The 21,495-nt window shown below is 39.9% G+C and overlaps 1 protein-coding gene across 1 annotated transcript in view; it reads left to right on the forward strand.

The window, feature by feature from the left end:
- Positions 1-4,419: 4,419 nt before the first annotated feature.
- LOC117413829 (collagen alpha-2(VIII) chain-like) overlaps positions 4,420-21,495 on the forward strand; it is a 37,423-nt gene continuing 20,347 nt past the window's right edge. The window contains exon 1 of the mRNA XM_059000258.1: positions 4,420-5,004. The gene's annotated coding sequence lies outside the window, so the exon portion shown is untranslated. The remainder of the gene's footprint in view (positions 5,005-21,495) is intronic.

Here is a 21,495-nt window from a genome sequence, read left to right on the forward strand (position 1 = left end):
TGTGTGTGTGTTTGTGTATGTGAGTGTGTGTATTTCCATGCAGTAATACAACGATTAAAATGGCATCTTGCTTACATAAAAGCATGTGCATGTCATCCAATTCCTTGTCTGCTGTCTGTGTGGTTGATTCCTTGTCTACTGTCTGTGTGGTTGATGTGTAACTCTTGGAATATTGTACATAGCCAGTTTGAACTTTGCAAATCAAATTCCAAATACATTTTACTCAACTGTATTGTTAAATTATTTAAAAAATGTTCTTTATTTTTTAGCAGACGCCCTTATCCAGGGCGACTTACAATTGTTACAAGATATCACATTATTTTTTACATACAATTACATTTTTTTTTTTTTTACACACATTATTTTTACATACAATTACCCTTTTATACAGTTGGGTTTTTACTGGAGCAATCTAGGTAAAGTACCTTGCTCAAGGGTACAGCAGCAGTGACCCCACCAGGGATTAAACCCACAACCCTCCGGTCAAGAGTCCAGAGCCCTAACCACTACTCCACACTGCTGCCTATTTTTGATTGTAAAACGTGCTTTTTGCCCTTGCCTGCGGTTGAATTTCTCATCTGAACGGAGGCCGGTGTGTATGCCACCTTCTGGAACCAATTTAATATAATAATCCTTGCATTCTTTTATTCAGAGATCCCGACTGATTAAAACACAGCCTTTTCTCTTTTGTGTTTGATTCCTACAAAAACAGGGGTCAGATTTCCGTGAGTCAGTCCAGTATATGAGTACACCTGTGAGCCCCGGCAATGAGCCCCTGCCTGCCTGCCTGCTCAGCAAACTACAAAATCCAGTGCTGGAATAGCAGCTGAAAACAAGAGACAAAAAACACATCCATAACTATATATATATATAATGTTTATAGTGGCACAGTATTTAGAGAATGTTATACTGGCACCAAAAGTGTGAATTTAGGACTCAAAATTAGAAAATAATGATATATCAACGTGCCATTTATAAATAGTGTATTACTAAGTTATAGATGCTAAAAACAAATATGTATTATAATGTCTCAATAAACGCATTTTAATTGTTGTCAAATATTGTAACTATTACTGACCACAGTTATTTGCTCCGTTATTGAATCGTATTTTGTCATATACTTGTACTTGCTAGAACCGAAGTCATTGTATTTATCTTGCTCTTACTTGTATTAATACTTGTACTGTGATTCTTGAAATGTATTTTTGTTTACGACTGTAAGTCACCCTGGATAAGGGTGTCTGCTAAAAAATAAATAATAATAATAATAATCATTTTTGTCATCTATGAGGATACACTTGGATCCAAGTTCACATTAGCTATAGTCCTGCATATTATTTTGAATTCCCTGTATGTATGGTGCATGTAAAACTAAGCCTATGAAAGCATCCTGTCTTTGAGCCCATATCCACTAGCAGCCTAACCCATAAACCCCATATGGGTCTTAGAGCTCCCCTAGTGGCCTAGCTTGAACAACGCATGTCAAATGTTTTTTTTAGACCTTGAATAAATTCTTTGTAATACAGTACAGTCCCGTTCATTCATATGGGCTGCAGGGTGGGTCTGTTCGACAAGCAGGTGGAAGGTAAACTATTATTAGTTTTATTGTTTTTTTTTTAAATAACAGGTCCTTTGAGATAGTGAGAGTATCCAATTTGTTAGAAGCTGTTTATTTTTTTTATTGATATATTCAGGGGAAGCCAGAGACTCCACAGCTTGCTTTCCAAGGTGTGGCCATGCAGACTCATATTAAGCAATACCAGTTACAAAGAGCCTGCTTTTCAAAAGTCGAGATTACGTCACATGGCAATTTGCTCGCTCTGATTTGCACATTCGCTCTGCTTGGTTTACATCATCATAGTGTTCTGTTTTCTACAGTAATCGTCTGTCCTTCAAAACCAAAGTCGGAGCAGAGATTGATGGCCGGGGAAGTATTTTTTGTTCTCCCAAGCAAACCTTATTCCTAGACCCTGTATCACAAAAATAGCATTTGAAAGGTAAACATGATTTTAATTGCACTATTACATGTTTAAATGGTATATAATGTAAGGAATTTTTCAACAGGAGTAAAAGGTGTGTATTTTTTTTTATAACAAGACCCTCTGTAGTCCAGTAATAATTAGGGACGTGCCGAATACATCCTCAACGAGTATGTACATTTTTACTCTTATAAGAACATAAGAACATAAAAAAGTTTACAAACGAGAGGAGGCCATTCAGCCCATCTTGCTCGTTTGGTTGTTAGTAGCTTATTGATCCCAGAATCTCATCAAGCAGCTTCTTGAAGGATCCCAGGGTGTCAGCTTCAACAACATTACTGGGGAGTTGGTTCCAGACCCTCACAATTCTCTGTGTAAAAAATTGACTCCTATTTTCTGTTCTGAATGCCCCTTTATTTAATCTCCATTTGTGACCCCTGGTAATTGTTTATTTTTCAGGTCAAAAAAGTCCCCTGGGTCAACATTGTCTATACCTTTTTAGGATTTTGAATGTTTGAATCAGATCGCTGCGTAGTCTTCTTTGTTCAAGACTGAATAGATTCAATTCTTTTAGCCTGTCTGCATACAACATGCCTTTTAAACCCAGGATAATTCTGGTTGCTCTTCTTTGCACTCTTTCTAGAGCAGCAATATCTTTTTTGTAACGAGGTGACCAGAACTGAACACAATATTCTTGGTGAGGTCTTACTAATGCATTGTAAAGTTTTAACATTACTTCCCTTGATTTAAATTCAACACTTCTCACAATGTATCCGAGCATCTTGTTGGCCTTTTTTATACCTTCCCCACATTGTCTAGATGAAGACATTTCTGAGTCAACATAAACTCCTAGGTCTTTTTCATAGTACCCTTCTTCAATTTCAGTATCTCCCCTGTGGTTTTATCTCTGTCTATTTCCGTTGTGTAACAAATATTCATCAGGGCTTAAACCAATCAAAATCAATGTCAGATAATCTTAAAGCACTGCCTGGTGTCAGAAATTCATTTTTACCTCAGTTTCAACAATGATACAACAAACTTTTTAAGCAAAAAATGACTAGTCTTAACAGTTCTGTATCTGTTGAATTTGCAGACATTCTCAGAGTCATACAAAGTATTAATCAAGGTTTTAGAGCAAAACTGGTAACAGAACAGACCCTTGCACTTAAACAACATCAAAAGGAAATACACTGCACTTAATTGGTGAAGCTAATGATGCCATTCAAAGACTGAGTCTCATTGTAAAGTACCGTCATTACAAAACTATGTATTCAAAGAAAACATACTCTGTAGGAATAGAATAGTTCAGCAGCAAGATCTTTTTTATCATGCATGCATAAAACGCTGCTGTCTGAAAAGAGAAGTCAAAAAGACTGAAAGTAAATCTTTAAATTGGACATTGGAGGAGTCATTTCAAATTCCCTATTTGCATATTGCAGGATTCAGCATTGTGATAAGAACTTTTAGTTTCCCATAAGGATGGCCTAATATATCACACCAGGATGTAAGACTCCTATTGCATCACAGTTTCACCCATTCCAGTTTTTAATATGTTCTTGATTTGCCCTAGTGTATAGGTAACAAGCTCAGGTGTGTCTTATTAAACTCATAGGAAAACCAGGAATGGATAAAAGTGCTATGCAATGGGAGTCTTATTTCCATCCCTGCACACTCGACCAAAGTTGCTCCTATTGTTCCAGCATTCCAAGCTGGCCCTAGTCAATGCTGACACTGTCGCTGCTACGAAACAATGTTGCATTCGGAGCATCACATTGGATCTGGCCCTCCTGTGAATTAGGGAGGAGAAGTCAGCAGGGACGTAGTCACCTCGTCATGCTATAGCGGCCCCTACTGGCCAGTCACCCGGAGAGCACAAGCTGGCACCTGTCGGGCTGGCCTTTGTCCCTTGCCGGCATCCGCTGTCGATCTCCCTGGGTGCAAAGAGGTGATTGGCTTGGCTGTGTGATTGGAGGAAGCCTACTGACCTTCAGTTCTCCTGAAGGAACATAACTGGGCATTCTAAATTAGGGAGGAAAACAGGGCAAAATAATTCAGCACTCAATATATATCATGCCCATTTCCAACTCAAGCAACAACATGGCAAATCTACCTTCTACATCACGTTTTGTTCTGATTAATAAAGACATGGATTCGAGTTACAGTAGTTTTTATTAAAAGAGATCCAAGTAAGGCAGTGGTGTTAGAAACATACAATTCCTGATGCAGGGGGGTGGGGAACAGGAGCTATCGAATATAGATTCAAATAGATGAAACGGAAAAGGGATTTCCAAGAAGGTATCTGACGTCTTTCCAGTGGTTCAATCAGCCTCGGGTTCACGGGTTGATTAATTTGAACACATGGGTAGTGTTAGAACTTTAGTGGCAGCATGTTCTTACGTCACCCTGGTGCAAAGGGCTGGATACACAGTAGAGGTCTGTTGGGTACCAATAGGTACCTTGTTTTAAGGATTTTGTTCTGGCTTCCTATCCCCCTATTAGGCAAACACTCTCCTTTTGTATCTGGGGAACTAGGAAACAATCCTTACTTGGAAGACGCTCAAAAAAAAAGAAAGAAAAAAAAGAAATCCAGACCTTTGGTGTGGGCTTGCCCCATAACAATCCTGTGAAAATCCTGCTCTCTGTGTCCGTAACACCCATTTGCTGCAAAGCTGTGCTCAGTGCCCTACCTCTCTCTCCCCGGTCCTCTCTCCCTCCTACTCACTCACTGACTGCGAGCCTGAAGGTGCCTCTGAATGCTACTTAAAGGGAGAGACTCAACAAGACGCTGAAGAAACCGAGTCCTTGCTTATTGCAACCCCGCGGAGTAGCCTTGTAACAGGAGCACAAGACGAAGGAGAAGAAAAACATTTGTTTATTTCTGCAAGCAGCTATTGCCAAGTTTTTCCAAGCTTTGCTGGAACACAAAAAACGAAAAAAAGAAAGAAAGAAAGAAAGAGAGAATTGTAGAAAACTAAAAGCCTGAAAAAAATAAAGTTCCCAGCGGATCCTGCAACAGAGAAAAGAGGTAAGAATATATTTTGATATTCATATCCACTCCACCTATTTAATATCCCATGCTGCATTAAGCCATGCAATTGAAAAGGGGGACAAAAGAAAAAAAGAAAACAGTCTCTTTTATTTTCTAAGTCACAAGACCAACTTAATTTTAAGTGGTACAGTAATACCAAGCAGAGACTAATACGGTGGAGAGATTAGAAGCAGAATGTAGATTTTCTTTCTTTCTTTCTTTCTTTCTTTCTTTCTTTCTTTCTTTCTTTCTTTCTGTCAGATGCAGAATGATTATTCAAAAGCTTCAATAACTATTGCTGGAGCAGTACTCTGTGATTCCATTTTAATAAACTCAGAACTTTACATGTTTTGTGAAGTGTTGAAGGAAATAGACAATTTCCAGTCTTGTTCATTTAACTCATGTGCTTATTTTATATTTCCGAGCACATCAACTGGAAGTGAGTTTTCCGAACGAGCACATCAGAAACTTCTGCATAAAAACTGAACACGTAGTTTCATTCTCTCAGCCCGGAGGAGAGTGCACATATATTCGGTATATCATTTTATGTAAATGCATTTTTCTCACTTTTGGCATAAGCAAGCATGTGTGGTTCGTATTCTCTTAGAGGCTACAAAGGTGCGTACACCAGGTTCATCCCCCTTATATTGCAGGTCATATGTTATTGTTCATGTCAGATATTGGCTCTAGCATCAAGTGTCTGGACTTGAATTAATGCCGGGTAGGCTATTGGTAAGTCGTTGTAAACCCATTCCTGGACAGTTAGCACATTTGGATTAATATTTGTTTTTACAATGAGAATAGGAAGTGCCTGATCTAACTGGGAAGGGAACCCAGACCTTCTGGTTATAGTCCAGGTGCTAAGCTAACAAGGCTGCCAGGGCAACTGGCTACTTAAAATCAACATGTTTTTCTTTTTTTTCAATGCATTCCACTCCGCACATGTTTAAATGCTGCTGTCGTGAGAGGCAGTACAAACTTGTTTTTTTTTTTTTTTTTTTTTAATTCAGCTGCATATTTAGATATCAAAGAGCTGGTAACTGAACCTAAATCAGTCTTTGCATACTGGCCACGTGCCTTTGTGCTACCCCCAAACAACTTGAATTCGACATATGTGTTGGGTGGCAGTGTAAGATGATTTGTAGCTGTTAAATCAATGTGTAACTTATAGGATAGTGCATATAACCAAATAGGAGACTTGAACCCAGATCCCATGCATACTGCTCAGGTGTCTTTAACAGTTAAGCTACATGTTCTAAACTCATTGACGGTTCAAGATTGTTTCTAAGTATTTAAAAAGGTAGATAGACATGCAGAATATGACCAAACTGCGATTTGAACCCACATACCATGCTGGCCAGGAGCAATAGGCCTCTTCCAGCTACACTTTGTTGCAGACATAGTAAATTGTGATATAAAGCATGACAGGCCAAATACAATCCTTGTAGAAATCTGCATCCCCCTCATCCAACCATGGACTAAACAGGCACACTTGCTGGCACTTGAAGAACATAATTACTATTTCAGCCCGTCAGTTTTATTATTCCTTTTGGCAGGGAGAGCGGCACAGTTTTATTACATTCTGTCAAATTGCTTGTGTAATTATTTAATGTTGGCTGTGTGTGAGACCCAACAAAAACCAACAAAGAGGCTTCAGTCCTGTACCCCACCAAACACTGTAACACAATTCTCTCTGTCTTTCTGCATACACGTGTTCTTTCAGGTGAAGCTGTGGTCTTTGCAAATAAAACAAAGTGCCATAAATTGAACCATTTAGCTTTCTGTATACGTCTCCAGCCTGAGTGGCCCCCATTCTTTATTCTACCCACGCCTGCCAAATGCTGACCAGCGTCCTTCCAATCAGTGTCAGTGTGATGTCACGTTTGGACCAGTCTGGAAGTTCATCTCTATTCCCAAGGGTCTCGCTCGGACGACTGTAAGCTCTCATGAATACAGAGGCCTGGGAGGGTGTGTGTCAGTTTGTCGCTTTTTAAACGCTTCAAACCTGCAGTTGTTTTTCGTGCACTGAGATGACTCGGAGTCCAGGGGCTTGCTTAAGCCTCTGCCTTGATTGCTGTACAGCAGGGAGAAGGAGGGACTCTTCTCTAGTGGTTAGGCTTGGCACAGTGTTAGTGTAAAGCATGTGGATTGGTGATCTGTATCACTCTGTCTATTGTTACAGAGTGGTGATTGCAGGCATTATTTATTTGTTGTAATGCTGTAGATTATGGAGCTTAGTTAAGCATGTAATAAAACACGGTAATAACTGGGTAGCTACCAATGTTTCTTGCTTTTGCATAATAGCTATTGGTGCAGTAAGTTAGCAGAGGGTTCCCCCTTTGGAAAGCGATCATCCAGAGCCACAGCGAGACCACGCTTTTTGTGTTCCGACTTATATCGAGAATGTAAGTGCCTGTGGAATGAAATAATAGATCAAAGGGGAGCCACCTTAGAACTATTTCCACGGTATGAAGGGACCGCTGATAAAGAGGCAGATTTCTTTATTAGCTAAAATTATTAATCAATAACAACAACCATGGCTTGATAGGCTTCCGCGTGCAATGCTTCATCTAGGGGCGTCAAAAGATAGTTATTAAGCAGGGTGAATAATCATCTCAGCGAAAACGACACAGCCCACGTACAATTAAACAGGTAAGAGAGTAGAAATGTAAGCAACATGTGCAGTATATGTAAGGGTTTCTGTTTTTCTGTTTTTATTCATTTCATTTTTCTGTGCTTATTTTGTAGCTATTTTCGAGTTTTATGTAAATCGTTTTTTTTTTTGCTTTTTCTATACTGTATGAAATTGTTGTTTTCAGTTACTTTCCAAAATGCTTGGGCGTTTTTTTTTTTTTCTGTCACAATATGTATAGTGACTCGACAGTACTTGTACACTTGTGCCTACTTTCCTTTGCTGTCTTCCACAATGAAATCCTTATGGTCAAGCCACTAGCATGTAAAGCAACTCTATCGAACTCTAATATAGCTTCAAGTCTCTCGAGCAAGAACAATGCTCCGTATTAAATTGTAATCTCGTTTTTAAATCTCACAAGCGTGTACAATCCTCCAATAAAAATGTAGGAATTTGCTGCCACTCAGTAGTTGGGGTGGGTTTAAAGTATTCTAAACAAATCAATGCGCAATATCAGTCAGGAAGAAGGGACATTGTCCAAATACACTGGGAAAATATATATATATATTTTTTGTAGGTTATTTTATTTATTTTTTTCACTGGGAAATGGGTCAAGTCAACGTGAATTGAGGAACCATTTCCAATGTTTTTTCTGGTGTTTATTTGATAAACACCGATTTCATTTTTCTTTTTTGTATGGGGGGTGTTTTATCCTTTTTTTATCGGTTAAAAACGAAAATCAGAAACTCTAGGTATATGATATAAAGTATCCCTCTTAAAGCGTTTTACTACGTTTCAATACGCTCTCTGATGTTCACTTGTCTTGTTTCATCCGTTTGCTGTCTGCTCCCCAATTGTAATAAGATACAGCTGTCACTGTATCACTTCAGCAGAACCACAAAATCTGTTTGAGTTATAGATCTGGTTTAAACCGCTGCCAAGGAGGATAAGCGCAGGTGGTAATTCACAGACAGGACAGGTTTCTAATCCTTTATGAGAATACCTGTCGTCAGCCCCTCTCAGATTCGAAGCTACTGCTGACAGAAGGGCTTTGTCCTTGACAGGACAGAGCCCTCGTGGTAGTCAGACTGATAGGAACAACTTTACTAGGCTGCAGTCCCACGAGCAAACAGCTACATAGCAGCATGGTGATCCTTACAGAAATACTGCAGCACAAATAACGGTGCTATTCAGAATGCACAGCCACATATGTAAGCAGAAACTGCCTTCATTTTAATTGAGTGATTAAGCATGTACAGTAGTTGCTGTGGCCTGGATTTTCCCTTTTTTAAGTCGTGTTGAAAATGTCCCTGCATTTAAAACCAAAGGAACAGGTGTAATTTCAGAGTCATTTTAGCATTTGGACCTCACTGACTCATTAGTACAACACAGTGGAAAATAGGGGTTTCAGTGTAACTTCACAAATTATTGTGCATTTACTGTGTTATCACATGAAAAAACACCCCCAATACGAATTTTAAAGTGTGCGATTCTTGATTTGCTAACTGAGCCCTGAGTTGCTGTTTAGATTCTCCTGGAGGTTTTGAACCAGCAGGAAATGCTTTGCATTCCCTTCAAGAACAAAAGCCGCCCTACCTTGGAGCAGCTGACGCCCTGATCCGTTACTCCGGACTCCTGTTCCTTTCTGTACAAAAGTACAGGAACTCTGTTCCGCTAAGCAAATAAATCGAGGAACCCAGTTCTTCCTCAGTTCAGTCGCAGGGCAGCACCATTTTATTTACAGAGTAAAATCCCATCATCGGCAGTGTTCTGCAAATGAATCGTTTCATTGTGTGAAGACATTCTGGGGTTTTTTATCCCTTTTTAAAAAAAAAAAAAACAGTCTTTGGAACATTTCCTAGTTATATCCTACCCAGAATCTCAGAAGAAACTGACAGGGGTTAAGATCATATTGTTCCTGACAGAGTGATTATGTTATGTGCGCTGCTGCTGCTCCTGCTTCTGTCCTCCAGGACTCCCCTGGAAACAAGATTCCCTGTCCAAACAATGAAGTATCGAATTACCGTAAATTATACTCTTTTAATTTGGGATAGGTCTAAACTGTTGGCTTCAGTAATTGCCCAGCTGCAGTTGATAATACAAAACATAGATGACTGAAATACTCCTGGAATTACCATAGTTTGTTTCTTTGTCAAATGGCGTACACTAAAGAGACTACCATGTGTCCATATGGCCTTTGCTTATATAGTCATGTTTGAATGCGTATTGGACAGTTTAACGCTGCCGCTCATCCAAGTCCATAAATGCAAGTTTAAAATAAGAACAAAGCAACGACGATACAGGGATAAAGAAGGATTTTGTGCATGCCTTAAAAATACATTACAATGCAAGGGTTATGTATGGGTGAAGGATAGGATGCAGCGGTCCTTCCTGATCTCTGTATCATCCTTGTTTAAACTTGCATTTTATAGTCTGGCATCCTAACATATTCTTTGCATCATCGGTTCTGAGGTTCTGTTCTAGATAGATTCTCACCAAGATGAAAAAGAATGTCTGCAGTGTACACCCCATGCATCACGCTATACAATGAACTAATTTTGCTTCATGAAGTCGAAGGAAATCTGCTGCATAATGCTATGTTAACATATTGAATTCCATACCACTTTGTCGTTTTCCATATACTGAACGAAAAACTGACAACAATGGAAAAATGTGATATTTCTAAATCTAACATGAAATACTGTACTACTATTATGGCTTCCGGTAGACTTTTGCGATATCATTTTGTAGTTTCTTTTATTACATGATGTTGAATAAAAGATCTATAAAATATGTTTATACAGTCTTTTTTATTATTATTACGTCTCAATCCTAAAATTCTAGATGATGCAAAACATTTGGCCGTAGCTGCACAGTATCTTCACAAAGTAGGAAGAAGGGATTAAATAAAGAGAAGGACATTTGGGACTCTCAGGGAGGAGGTACACAAACTTTACTGTGTCTTCCAAATGGAAACATATAACTGTACAGCATGTTCACCTCCAGGCAACCCAGCATTGAACTGAATTCATTAATAGCATGTGATTCCAGCTTGGTCCAAGTCTACTGCGAGACTTCAGATACTTGAAAACACTTTCTAAACTGCCGATCACAGGGAGACCCCCCCTCCACCCCCCACCAGTCCCCCTCTTGTCAGTTGCAATTTGAAGCGTAGATCAGTAAAGCGATTTGCTTTTCGAGTGGGACTTAACAGAAAACAAAAGCTTTGCCATTGAACTCGAAGGAGGAGACTCAACATGTGTTGATAATTGTCGGTTAAATTCAGAAGAGCATGTGAATTGGCTGCAGAAACTCAAGGGGCTGCTGTATAAGTATGAGGCTGCAGCGCTGTATGGGTTAAAGAACCAATGTGCATGTTTGTTCCAGCTTTTTGGATGGGGGAGCCTTTTTCCGTTGGCAGGATAGGAATCGGAGCTTGGCAGGGCTTCATTATAATTTTTCCTTTACCTCGCTGTGAAGTCTGTCAGCAGTCTCTTTGTCATTGTTCTGTTTAAAGGCTCCATATAAATCAAAACTCTTAACACAAAATATGCTAACCTAACACCGTATGTCTTTCATGCAGGGGACAGCATGGCTATTGAGATACATCCTATTTGGAGGTCTGCTTTGTGCATATACAATATTCTTTAAGTTCAATACAACATATGCACCATGCTTTTGAATCTAGAGGAGGTTAACTGTTGGAAAGTTCAGCTTAGATGCAACATCTCATTTCAGGTGCATGTTTGAAGGAAAATAAACTGTGTTAATGTATTGTAAACCAGCTGATAAGAATCGAGACAGGATACCATTTAATATGAGCACATGACCCAATCTGGGCTGAGTAACCGTGTGTGACAGTGCAACTACGCAAGCCAACAGCTGAGACGGGAATAATTTAAGAATCACACTGCTTAGCAATTTGAGCCACCCCAGGTTTCCCAGTGACTCTCATTGTAAGCTACCAGTACAAATGGTGTGTGGTCTATCTGAGTAGGGTACCATCCTTGATGGTCATGGAAGGGCCTCTTCTTGTTCCCTAAATTGTCTTATGTTCTTACGTCCTTCTCATCTTTGTCTAATAAGCTCACACAAAATGCTGGAATGGCTCAAACTGTTATGCAACGGCAGTCTTAAATGATACCGTTGCATTGCTTCTTCCTTAGAAGCGGGGGAGCAGGGAAGCAGGGAAGGGATTCAACAACGTGAGCGACAGCACTGTTAAAAATCTGTAAGTCGAGAGGACTGTGTATAGAGAGGCTCTGTCTGCAGTCCAGCAAGCTTCTAATTAACATCCTGCAAAGCAGACTGGAACATTCTGCTGTGGAACGCTCCAGAACATGGTGTACCTGACAGCCACTTGCTTTAGTTGAAGAGTAAGGGCTGAGGGGGTGGGGGTGGGGGTATTGATGTGTAAATGACAATTCAGCCAGATCAGTGTCATGGCAGCAGCATTTCAGTCACAGTGTATTTTTTCAGGCGTTGCTGATTGGATTTACATGTGTGAGCGAATGACAGGCTGCGATGTTGACGGGATGCATGTGAGACCACTTTGTGCTGGTGAATTAAGTATTAAAAAAGAGGGAACAGCTGTCGTGTCGGAGGTTTCAATAAAAAAGCAAGTTATATGCAGTTCCAGTTACCTTATTACCCCTTCCTCCAGCTTCAGCTGAAACAGTTGCCTGTCCTGATCCAAGCAAAAAAAATGCAGCCTCATCCGTCTGCAAATCCTAAGGTATACCGCAATTTTCTGCACCCTCAGCGTAAGTAAGTATTTATAAAATATAGTATTTGCGTGCTAGAAAAGGCGTAGGACTGCCTTGGGAAAAGCATGGTAAACTACAAAAAAAACCTGTAAATTTTCTATGACAAACTCTAAAGGGGTAACCTCAGTTATTATGGACTAAACTGCATTTAGTAGAACATATGAAAACTTAGGAATGGGATTCAGTCCATCGCTAGTTGATCTCAAAACTCAAGTTGGTTCCCAATGATTCAGCACCAACAACATGTCTTGGTAACCCATTCCATACACTCACCACACTCTGTGTAAACTCTCCCCACCTGTTTCGGTTTGGTTCTGTGCTGAGAGTACTGGCTGGGGGTTTAGTGAAGTACCAAACCCTGTTGTTGATGCTTTTTTGGGATCCTTTAAGACACGACTTGAAGCAGTTCTAAGATCAGCCAACTATTCTAGGAACCAGGTGAGCATAGGTGGACCACATTCCTAAAATATATAGTAACCAAAATATGTACCATACAACCCATCCATTATTCCATCAGCTAAATTATCCCATTTGCTGTGTAGATTTTTCATTTTAGTCTTGTGTGTCTCTGGATCACAGACACATCTCTCACTGACGATAGTCGTGTGCAGCTGAAGAATACAAGTATAAGAACTTAACAGCCTCCTTCTGTTCTGCGCTGGTGGAGCAGAGCAAGGCAAGGCTCTTGCAGCATATTCACTTAAAACTGATAAGATTCAGGAGCAGAAGTGAACCAAGCAGCTGTCTCCTCCTTCCCCATCAGATACTGGGCGCAGCTCATGCAGAGCAAAGCGTGCTAAGGCACAATGCATCTATCCACATTGCCCATTGAGCATCCCTACACTCAGTACATTGCAACATGCTGTGACGATGGAGTGCGTCTGACCTGCCAGACCCCTTTACTAAACATTTCATGGGGTCCTAATGCAATGCAGGCTTCGTCTACATGGGACCAGCAACCTGCTTTATAGAGCGTGGAAAAAACAGAATGAGCATGCCAGGAGCAATCCAGAAATGCAATTTTAAATCAAAGGCAAATTGCTTGAATGATGCCAGGGTGAGGAAGGATTTCATGTATAAATCTTGCATAGCTTTTTATTTCTTCTGTGTGTGGTCCTTGCAGCATCCAAGCACATCCCATGTATATGTATTGCAAGGGAAGCTGGTGTCCCGATAAATCCACATAAGGGTTTATCGTAACACTACTGTATTAATATAGCTCTTCTCAGCCAACTTTATACAGCAATTTAATTGTATTAAATGATGTCAATAAAGGAGTCAATAAATCAATGAAGAGGGTGACGTTCTTTAAATCCTTACCATGGACCCCGTACTGTTTTATTACAGGATTTGAACATTTCAGCGATGTTTTTTCTGGCAAATTCTCCTAGTTGTTAATTACTGGGATTTCAGTTAATTACTGAAGAGTTTTCATGTGGTTTCTAGCTGGCAGGGTTTGCCCTAATTCAAAACAGAAATCTGAATGCGCTTTCAATGTGCCACATCTTTCTAATAGCAAATTAATGACTTGCAACGTACACAGAGAAGCAGAGAATTTAACAACGGGATCAAAACCCAACTTAGCCAGAGCGTGTAACATTACAAACGACAGTATCAGTGGATGGCGGATGTCATCTGAAAATCATTTCCCAGGCCTTGAATTGATTGTCCGTGGGATGTCTTTGATGTCCTTGCTTGCTGGTTTGATTTCGGACCATGTCAATAGAAATGGAATGGGTGTTGATCTAGGCAGGTGTACTGCTGTTTGCTGATTGGTGTACACAGTTCCACTCTTTGTCCTTCTAACTTTCTAATCGTTGGCTTGTTGAGTGTACAGGGATCCTATGCCACATGCAGCGAGACACTAATGTATTGGGTCAGGTTGGATGGCTGTTGTGGGTAATCACTGAAATTTTGTTATAAAACAATGTATCAGTCATTGTACTATATGGCATAAGCCGTTAACCTTCTTTTGAAAATTGCGGTACTCCACTTTGTGTATACAGTACTTGTTTTAGGGTCAGGGGGTGATGTCTTACAAAATAGGCAGCACTAGACCTCTGTAGCAAAATACAGATCCCAAGCAGAAATACATTGCTAAAATAAGTAAGGCCTTCCAGAAAGGCATCATACTCTTAGACTGCATGTATGGAGCACAGCTTGGGCCAGGTTTGCTGTGTGGTCTCTGGCAAATTATACATAAATTGATGTTCCCATCCAATTTCCCATCCAATGTTGTTGGCAAGCATGGACTATATAGACCTTCCCTGGGTCAGCGTGTGTGCTGCTAACACATGAGAACAGCTTAGCATGTCTGTCCCACAGTGTCTGACAGTGCTGACTCCCTTTATAGAAGAGGTGGTTTGTGCGCTGAGACGCGCCGAGTTTATTGTTTTGTCTATTTCTGGAGATCATGGTTTATTTTTTATCTTCTCTTGTATGTTTGTGTGCTTCAGCGGAACCTGAATGACTGTCAGTGAGCTTATCCGGGATAAATATTTATTTTATTTTGTTTTTATTTTATTTTCGGGGGGGGGGGGGGTGAGAGATTTGGACAATAGTGCACCGGTCTGGTGGCAGCCGTAAAGAGGGCTTCCCCTGGGAGGTCTGAGTAGAGCCAGTGCACCCAAATCCTGACCTGAACACCCCCTGCCATTCATCACCGGGCCTTAATCAGGGTCTGCCGAATTGCAATGAATTGTGTGGTGGCTTTGTAATGTGTTTTCTGAAACAGTCCCAACAGTACAATAAATAAAAAACAGCACTTTAACTGTAAACACACTTTATATGCCAGCTTGGAACCGCAAATGGAGATCAAAAGAAAACAGTGGCTTTGTGAATTAGATATATATATATATTTTTTGTTCTGGGTCTGTTTTCTATCCAAAGACCCTAAAACCCTGTGATTATTATTTAATGTTTGTTAAATTGATGACAACCGCACACTTGGATTGTGTAATGCGAGTATGGATTCCTCTTTCTCTCACAAGGGTGCAATTATCTTCTCCCCCCAGATTAATTTTTTATTTTTTTTGCTGTCGTAGGATTTTGGAGAGTGGCTTGTGTAACTGTCTGTTATGTGTGAGCCGAGATTAAAACTGAAAGGAGACAAAGCTTGACGCTAAAGATAAACTGCGACATCCTGGTACCATTGCTGTAGATCGCATGGTCTGATTACAGCTAGACCACTGGAGGTTTGAATTGCAACACAAGTGACTACGAACCAGGAAGCAGCAACAACTTGTAGTGTTATCTGTAGTGTTGTCTTTGATTGCAATTGTAAATTGAAAAGACTCAACAAAAGAAGATTGGGGGGGGGGGGGGGCAGTGATAATTATGCAAGTCCCAATAAGAAAATGAATTCTGTAAAATCTTGGGTTAGCAATCCTTTTATTTTTTGGTAACACTGTACATTGTGTCTCTAATTACTGAGTATTTACATAGTAATTACTTATTAAATGCATACTTACAGATCATTACAATGTTATAATGCATAGTTACAATGTTCTTAATGTGTAAATCTGTTTGCATGATATAACCCTAACCAGTTTCTGATACAATTGTGTAGTTACATAAATTGAGCAAAAATATTTACACATTAACTATATTGTAACTATGCATAATAACATTGCAATTATGTGTAAATACACATGTAACCACTTTGTACATACACAGTAATTACAGACTCTTTTAATTGGAATCACAATTTGTTAAGTGGATTACGTGCCAAGTGGATCTCAAGCTAACTTGAAGACTGATTTGTGTATGTTTTTTTTAAAATCATTTAGCTGCTTTGATACCCTTTCATACAGTAGTCTGTTCCCCCTGATTGGCTGGCTGTTCAGACTTGAATGCGTTGCTTCTGTTAAAGAACTGGATCACCTCTGTTTGTATTTCTGCTGCCATCACCTAGTACGATTTCCGATTCCCTTTAAAAAAGAAAAAAAGAAGAAGGAGATTGAGGTGTTATATCTGGGTTGTGTTTAAGACTACAGCTGCAGGGAGATCCAGAGTAAATTAGTTAATCGTATTTTTTCAGACAATACCCTGTGGTATTTGTATTGCAGCAAACTGTGCCTGTACTCCATTTGAGAGGAATGACCTTAGACCAGAGAAGTCTGCTGGAGAGCAACAGTTCGAACAAGTTTCTGGGATTGTTTTGTTTGATTTGATTTGATTCGTGAGTGCTGTAGCTTTTCCCCTCACAATGTGAAACCGCATTCCCCTCTCATTCCTCCAGGGGAGTCCTCGAGCTCCTCTCCTCCCCAGTTTAATTCAACTCTTTGAAGGTGAGGATTTTTTTCAGAAAGGGTCGTGTTCAAATATCAAAGGATCCTTGTTAAAATTTTACTCGGCTCTGATTTTTATGATATTAAAACAACACCCCCCGAGTGCCTCTGTTTATTTTCCTTCAATTTTAGTAATTCAGCTTCCCCCAAAGACTCCCCATTTTCAGACAAGGGGAGCTTTGTCAAAGCTGACACAGAAAAATACAATTATTTAGCCTAACATTTTGCATCACCTAGAATTTTAGGATTAAGACAAAAAAAAAAACTATATGAACATAATTTAGATATTTTATTTAACGCCATGTAATCAAAGAAAATACAACATGATATTGCAGAAGTCTACTGGAAGCCATAATAGTAGTACAGTATTTCATATTAGAGTTTGAAATGTCACATTTTTTTTTTTTTTCTTTTTTTTTGCATAGCATATAGAAAACTACAAAGCGGTGTGTAATTCAATATGTTAAAGTAACATTATTCAGCGGGCTTCATTCCATTTTGTGAAGGGTGATGCAAACCTTTTTTAATCAAAGTGACAAGCACTGTGTGAGGTTCTGTACTGTTGGGTGAGGAAGTGGTCAGGTAGGTTTTTACGACAGCTATCACCCGCCTTCATTGTCCTTCTCAATCAATCACAAGCCAGATGTGCACATTGTAAAGAGATGATATGGGTTTCCTTCAGTGAAGTTAGTCAGAAAACCACACAGCGCCAGATGCACGCCATGTTTCAGCTGAGAGTGGTGGCACTTAATAGCAGATTTATAGAGCTGTCTGTGAAGAACAAGAGTCCATAAATCCAAACTTCAGATAAAACGTTCAGCGACCTCTTCATTTCAAGCAAAAAAGCTGTCTACAATTAGGTGCTAACTGGTTCTCATTCAGTCAATAGTTTCCCTTCTAAATGTTTACTCACTCAAGAGATTATAAAACATACTGCATGGGGTGGTGTGTGGTAAATGAGAATGTAATGCCTGCCCTCGGGGCGGGATGCTTGGATAATGTAGCATCCCACCCCTCGACGGGGCATTACACTCTCAAGTCACACACTACTCCACGCATTATTCTCTATATGCTGCATTACTGTGGCAGCATTAAACAAATACTTACTTACTCTAAGAGATTAGCCCCACATGGAGGAGGAGAACTGAGGGGTTACCAGAAAGTGTTAATGGCTAATGACTTCATCAGAGCTGTTGATGGAGTTTGACTCACAAGGAAGTTACGCTATGCCATGTACAGCTTCCTGCAGAACACACATCTGTACAATGGTGACCCAGCAGCTGCTGTTCTTGTAAGACACCATTCAGAGATTCAGTTTGCAGGGTCCGGCTGACAGTGGCTGTTGTGGATTGGCATTTTGTTAGTTAAGAATCTGACTGTAGGCTGCAAGTCTAGTCAGCACTAACGGTTACATGGCAAAATGCAAAACAGATGCAGCTAAACTATATTAGATATAATCGCAGACAGAGTAGTTATAGACTGATATTTACCTGCAGCTGCATTGTGTAACAGAACAGTCATTATCAAGCAAAAGCTGTCTGTCTTTTCACAGGCTGCAAACTGCTGCGGGCACCGGAATTGTTTGGACTGAAGCGGTGAAGGGTGTGCCTCCAGAGCTGGTACTTGGCTCCTGTTGTTTTTCCATGTGATAGCAGCTAGGTTTTTTTTGTAAGCGCTCCATTAGGAGCTAGGCTTTTGTTTTCTGTTTTACTTTAAAAAGTGTTTTGTTTTTTAATAAAAGCGCTCACAAGAGCTTTAACTGCATATTTGTGAGGGTGCTTCCTGATACACACCCTCACCAGCAGATCGGGACATCCACGGTACAATTGTAACATTGGACGTAGGGATTGGTTCTTAAAGAGTGCTTAAAAAACTCTTAGATTAAACAGTGCTTTGAGAAAATTTGTATACACTTCCAACCGTCTCTAAAACGTTTGTGATTAAATACTCAAGACTTAATTAGAGAGAGGTCTGCCTCTCTTCCGATGAATTAAACAGACTCCCCTACCTGTCATCACTTGATCGTGAGAGTCTTGTGTAGAGTTTGGGGGTTCTAATAACTGAGCAGGACAGCGTATATGTCTCATGTGCACACTCGATCTATTTAAAAAACACATGTCTGCATGGTGGTCCACTGTTTTCCTGTTTATTTATGGCGAGCGTTTACTCTGAAATTGCTAGAACCCCAGCCAGATGCACTCACTCTCTGCCAAAGTCCATCAGACATCTAGACCAGTGCAACCCAGAGCACAAAAATGTAATAAGACCAAGGCCCATGGATGTCTGAGCATTGTATTATTTTACATGGAAATTAGTGTACCAAGAAACAGGCTGGGGAACGATTGGCACAGGGGAATGGAAACAAGCGCGCACACACACAGGCTCCGAGACATGGAGCAAAGGGCAAACCATAAGTCATTCCAATAAAAACTGCAAATGCTCCGTAATAGAGCTAGAAATTAAGAAAGAGAGAGAGAGAGAGAGGGGTGAGATGAGGTAATAGGTCGCTTTCAGTTTTCCTTTTCTTTTTTCTTTTCTTTTTCTTTTGTTAGGAGTTTTAATCAGCTGGCTTTAGCTTCCACGATGCTGCACTATTAATCCGCACAGTAAATTAACCGGGAGCGACAGATTAATAAGGGTCCATTAAGGTGTAAATCTGGGAGGATACAATCGCACTTGTTTGCTTTCTCAGGCCGTGTCCCAGACAGCCCGAGCTCCAGTTGGGAGAGTAAGCAGGGGAGACGCAGTCAAGGGATGAAGTGCTCCTTTGAAGAAGTTTCTCACGACTTCAGCAGAAACATATCATATAAGTTAATGGGAACAGCTGCCCGTGTCTCTTCGGTATACAAGGGTCTTCTTGCGAACACCTTGGGAAAATTTTGTCACCCAAACTGTCCATATCACCTTATTATTAATCACGTTTTATATTTATTTTTAAAAGAAAAATCCATAGTCAATGCTGTTTTCCGTGTCTTTAGAGGGGTTTTTTTCTGCTGGTATTCTGCCATGGATGAGGTGACACTTACAGCAAAATAAAATGGGCTGGAATATTGTGAAATGATTAGACTGGTTTTGCGATTTGCTGGAAAGAAGTTTCTGAATTTTGGGGTGTCCTGAAAAAAAAAAAAAATGATATCCCACAATTTAATTTTCTTTAGATCTTTGGTACCTATTAAGAAAAAAAAAATCTGCAAAGCGGGGAGGGTTATGACATTTTTCCAATATATCTTTTTTTTTTGAAGAAAGTAGTGCTGTCTTCCTCTATTTTATCAAAAAAATGCATTAGTTTGTCAAGCACACGAAACTCAAAAGGTTCCCCTGATCAGTCCCAGCTGCTAAGGTATAACAGCTGTGAAAGCTCCATGTGTTACCCAATCACATCTTCAGGCAGGAAGAGCAAAGAGACATCAGTTATGACATTGCCGTTGCGGAATTCATATATTAAATATTTTTACAGCACTTCCCTGTGTCTAGTTTTTAAATACTGTCCGCTCCTCCATGCTGTTAAAGCAGATTTTTATAGGACAGCCATGGGTTCAGATCTGTTGTGTGTTAAGTCTCATTGTGTGGTAATGTTTTTTTTTTCCCTGGGTAATCACAGCTTACTGTAAGAATGACGTTTCCCAATGTGAGAACAATGGCCCTTCTATTTAATGCAGCATTTGCTTAGACCCCTCCAATTTCGGAAGTGGTTCTTACTGTATATCTGAAAATCACTTCCTAAGGGGAGCATAAGCCGCTGATATTTGTACTGTACTGGAGTTTATTGTACAAATAACGTCAAGCATGAGTAAAAATCACGATGCATGTCTTTAACTGAGCATTTCTGAAACACCTGTCGAAGTAATACTCCACTACTGTAAGACGTTCCTTTTGAAGTCAATGCTCTTATTAAACTGGTCAGACCAAGAGGCACATGCATACTTTGGCACCAGGCACACATGCTTCTATAAAGTGGCAGCTTACGGAACAAGGTAATTGCTATTCCAGAGCCTCTCTCTCTCTCTCTTCTTGCTTTCTCCATTGCTTTTTTCCTCGCCTCTCGTTCAGGCTGGGCTGTGGGTTTGTGGGTGTTGCTGTCGTTTGCAGTGTGATGTCACAGAGAGCAGATGAGTCACCCGGGACGAGGGTGTTATAGTAAAGACATGTTAACGAGAATCTAAAGACTCTGTACATGACGAATAGAGTGGGCATCATCTGACATAATTGAGGGAGACTAATGAAACTTGGTAACAATTGCATAATTGGTGAAACCATGTAAGTAAAGGGTTAAAAAGGTTGTGAAATACAGTGACCGTTTGTCTGACACATGTCTGTGTAAAAATTAAACTGGTGTAATTATGTTCTGTTAATCATTGTATTTCCTATTTTAAATCAGTATAACTGTACACTCTACAATCAAAACAGCAATAGTGTTAGTTTTTCTTACATTATTAGTAAACCCTGTAAAAATGAAAAGAAGGGAACATAACTTTCTTACATCTGTTCCTGTGCGTCCTGTTTGTGTTTTGGAGGTCATGTGACCACTCCCCATGACGTAATGTATATTTTTGGTTTTCAAATTCACTGTTCCTTATTTTGATAATAAATAAAATTGTACTGCATTCGATACCTATATTGTTATTTTATTCTTACATTTATTTATTTATTTTTTACCTATTTTGACCTTTGACCTGCCCACATGTGTCATGTGATGCAGAGTCCTGTATATAAGCAGGCAGAGCCACAGAATGGAGTCGGCTGATCTCTAACTGTGGCAGAGATCAGAGCTCTGTTTAGAGTGTGTTTTGTACATGCTTGT

The sequence above is a fragment of the Acipenser ruthenus genome, chromosome 25, assembly GCF_902713425.1.
Source record: "Acipenser ruthenus chromosome 25, fAciRut3.2 maternal haplotype, whole genome shotgun sequence".
Lineage (NCBI taxonomy): Eukaryota > Metazoa > Chordata > Actinopteri > Acipenseriformes > Acipenseridae > Acipenser > Acipenser ruthenus.